Raw genomic sequence first — 4,572 nt, 5'->3', positions numbered from 1 at the left:
GTATTAGCGGCCCCTTTCAGAGCAACATCCAACACCGCCAAAATATGACTGTCCTCATATAAGGTATCATGACGACCTCAAGTCAAAGGACCAATTCCACTACCGAACGTTAGAGATTAGCCACTGACACTCAGATAGTTATCCATGTGGAATCTCTTAGCGGGTCTCCAATGTTTTGTTCTATAACAAAACATCCACGTGTTCATTTAAGTGTCACCACACTTTAGCTCGTGAGATCAGCTACTTACTTCACAAGTAAGAAATGCCACACGTGATGGTCTAACTGTATTAACGATATCCGTATCTCGTTATTACTTACGACCATGGTTTATTCAAGATCCAATTATATGTAATTTGTATCTCACAATCACAACTCCTTGTGATCAACAGATTACCTAAAATTAGATCTTCGGATTCCATTATTTAATATTAGTTATTACAAAATTAATTCAAATAAATAATAGATCTCGCCAAAATCAAATGCATTAAATATATTAAAAGCGTTTACAACCTAAATCAATTGGATCTAGGGCATAACACTTACATATTTCTCTCTGTAGCTCCCCTATACACATTATTAAAAGAGAGAATCTCACTCAGAACACTGTTCATGGTCCATTATTAGATCCTTCTTTTCACATTCGAGATTGAGATTTTTGTAAAGTATCCATTATTACCTCTCCTTTATCACAGTGGAAGTTTGGCGATTGGGATAAGCTTTCCCAATTCCCAGTACGATTGGTATTATCTGTACAAAAGGCCAATATCTTTTTCTTCCTGTTTCGCGCGGGTTAATTCGCTAACAATTAAAGAGGATCAGACGATTGTGTAAGGGACGAAACCTCTTGAGACAAAGTCCCAAAAAGGGGTGTTCTTTTATTGGCGATGAACTTTACAATTGGAAACGAAAAACAACGTGCCTCCAAGGGGCGCAAGCACACGAGTTACAGAAAGAAAAGTGTTTAAATCTAAAAGCTAAGGAAATGAAAGTTACATATTCTCTGTTCGAGAGTTTTGGATTCGATCTTTTGCTTCTACGTTTTTTCTCCCTTTTATACCGCATAGACGATCTCTTTGTGATTAACTACTCTAAAAACTGCTTGATCGTCCTATAACTACTCACTTCCTTTGTAGTGGCCATTTTGTCATGAAACTGTCTTTTAACTGCTGCCATTATCTTTCATCGTTCAACCGCTTTCGATTGAATTCCTTGAGTTGTGGAACGTGATAGAGCTCCTTTAACAACTGCCTTGATAACTGCATTTCTTGATAACCACAATGCGTTATGTTTGTTGATACCTTGGGCGACTTGAAGGTTTGGGCGAGAATAGAATAACAGCTCTGGGCGACCGTATGACACTCCATTCGTTCAGATTCTGGGCGACTTGCAAACTTGGGCGATGGCGTTACCGCACTCTTGGGCCCCTTATTTGGGTCTTCACCTTGATTCGTTCGATTGGACTTCGTTCTTTGGGCTATCTGATTTGGGGATCTTCCAATTGAGCTTTACTCCTTGGGCTGTTCGATTTGGGCTGAATTTTTATGTGTCAACAATTACCCCCCAATATGGCAGAATTAATAATGATTATTGAATTTTGCCATATTCACTTCATGTTTCCAGCAACGTTCGAAATTCCAAAGAATTTCAATCATTGTTTCCTTCTATAACTTGAAAAAGTGCGTCATTTTGCAAACCCTTATAAACCCCAAACACGCCATTTCACTGCTATCAAACCACGCCTCATATTTCTTGCGTCTCTTTCACGATTCATTGTTCATCTTTTGCTTTCTTGTTACGTAACCCTGAAAAGCTTCGTTCCTTCTCCAATGGCTGCTTCACAATCTCAAGCTAGGGACTCCTTTAGTTTTGATGACTTTCAGAAACTTCTGAGTCGTCCATACATAACCCCAAGTTTTCTCGTGCCCGCCGATGTTGGACGTAATGAGTTTTACTTGGGTCATTTCTTCAACAATGCGGAGGCAGTTGAACAGGCGGCGGTGGGTCAGCTGTTTCCTTGCACTCATGGCCCTCCTTTTCTAAACTCTCTGCCGCTGGAGCCACTTCGCGAAAGAGGTATTCGCACTTGGCCTAAATCTGATGTAGCTTTTCGTAGGTGGCATGCTCGCCTGGTGGGCCATGGTCCTACTAAGGCACTTTTTGATAGCGCTAGGATTTCTAATTTGTTAGAAGTCTCTATTCGCCCCCCTACTTTTGATTCAGCGCTCTTTTCAATTGCTTTGAGTTTTTGGTCCCCTGAGTACAACACCTTTATTTTTCCCCTTGGCCCCATGTCTATTACGTTAAGGGATGTTGGGGCCCTGGTGAATTTACCACCTTTGGGCGATACCATTTTTCCAGGTATCTTAGTTTCTGGTGGCGCCCCACAGTTCAGTAAAAACTACACCGATTCTTATTCAAGCCTGCAGACCCTCCATAATCATTCGAGTGTTGAGCCTACCCATACTGAGCGAGTGGCCTTCCTTTTAGTTTGGCTTTGTAAATATATGTTGTGCGTGCCAAGTATAAAACCTTCTCTGAGTTATTTACCTATAGTGCACGAATTGGCGCGTGGCAGGCCTTTGAATTTATCTTCTTTGTTTTTGACTGTCCTTTATAGAGGTATGGCTTTTCTTCAAGCTCAATTGAAGAATGGTGCATCTCCCACTGGCAGTGGACCTCTTTGGTTCACTCAACTGCGGTTGAGATCCTATTTTCCATTGCTTGGTGCTCCATCCATTTCTCGTCCTTCTGCTAGCTGTTACGGGCTAGCTATGGAGGCCTTAACTCCTGTAAATATGTCCAGAAGGGGCATTTTTTCATTCTTTTATTCTTTAGATTCAATTTCTTCCTTCTTTCCTTTTCCTCCTTTTTTGACTCCAAACTATATACATCCCCCTTCCACTATAGATAGCGCGAGCACCTCCCTGCTCATTTGGATCCAGTTCTTAACTGGGAGGGAGTTTTTCCATGATATCTTAACTGGGACCAATGCCAAAGTGGGGGTAGAAATTTATGCTCCCCAATTTTTTGCTCGTCAGCTTGGTTTTGGCCAAACTTGGCCTGTTCCTCTTTGCTATTCGAAGAACTTAATTGACCGTTTTCATACCATTAATAAGACGGAAGCAGAGGCTATAAACGCTCGCAACCTCCATTTATCAAGCCACTTTTCATTGGCCCCTTTTAATTCTTGTCATGCTACTCACCTTCTTTTTGAACAACTTTGGCCATCGGTGAAGCGCAGATTATTTGCGACTGAGGCCAATCGTGCCTTTCATTCATTAGACCAACCGAGTATTTCTTCTCCTCCTCCTGTTTTGGTCACTTCTTTGTCTATTCGGAACCCCTCTCCTTCTCGTCGTACTAAACCATCTGCTCGTCCATCTTCTTCTCTCCCCGCCAGGCCTACTACGGTCAAGAGTGCTCCAAGCCGCAAACGGCCAGCCTCAGCATGTCCCATTCTGGAGGATGATGTTGATGATGATGATGATGATGATGATGCCCCTCTTATCGTCAGGAGGAAGGTAATTAAATTGGTCTATTTACAAGTATGCTTTTCCACATTTGAAACTTTTCTGTGTACTGATGATCTTTTGGACTTTTCAGAAAAGCTCAGCCTCCCCTTCAAAGGCTTTGGCATCGACAACTCCTGCTCCATCATCCTCTGCTGAGGCTACTTTATCCAAACCGGTTAATGATGGGACCATGCTTAAAGATACATCTTCAGTCCCAGAGTCTTCATCACAACCCATGGATGAGCCACCTTCTTCCCAGGGCGTCGACCCCCCAATCATCGAAGCAGAAGGTAATTCAGTTTTTGATGTCTTACCTTTGTTCGTGCTATTGGTTTCTGATTTGTTGCTCTTGAACTTTGCAGATACTCCTATGAGTCCGCCCGTTGTGGCAACATCTTCTCGCTCGAACAAGGGGAAGTCTTCACGTCTTACCTTTGTTCGTGCTATTGGTTTCTGATTTGTTGCTCTTGAACTTTGCAGATACTCCTATGAGTCCGCCCGTTGTGGCAACATCTTCTCGCTCGGACAAGGGGAAGTCCTCACGAATGGATGAGTCGTTGGTGGCCAGCTTGGCTGAGGGCGCGCCATCTTCTACGATTGTCGACGAGGTAGTTTTTTCTTTTTGCTCCATTTCTATTTCCACCTTGTTCGTTGTAGTGAGGATTTTTAATATTGGCAATCTTCTTTGCAGGATGCTGACAGGATTGTGCGTTCTATCCAGGATTTGTTCGCTTCCTGGGGGCAGGTCCAAATGCCTCGCCCTGCTCCATCTGATTGTCCTGCTGCTTCTTCAGAAGATGATTTGAAGTTCTTGAAGGAGTTGGTATTTGAGTACGTATGGTATTTGAGTACGTGTCCTTCATGGACATGGACATTGGAAGGGCTAGTGCTGCCAGACACAAGGATGAACTTGAGCGCTTGAGTGCGAAGTTAGAGCAAGCACTGACGCTTCCGTCGCTCAATCTTTCTGCCGACTTTAAAGCGACGTTGAAGGTCATTCACTCCGAGGTCCTTTCTATGCTGGCCAAGAATGCTGAACTAAAGGCCAAGCGTACTCAA

The sequence above is a fragment of the Olea europaea genome, unplaced genomic scaffold (genome assembly GCF_002742605.1).
Source record: "Olea europaea var. sylvestris unplaced genomic scaffold, O_europaea_v1 scaffold83, whole genome shotgun sequence".
Classification (NCBI taxonomy): domain Eukaryota; kingdom Viridiplantae; phylum Streptophyta; class Magnoliopsida; order Lamiales; family Oleaceae; genus Olea; species Olea europaea.
This window is presented reverse-complemented; position numbering follows the sequence as displayed.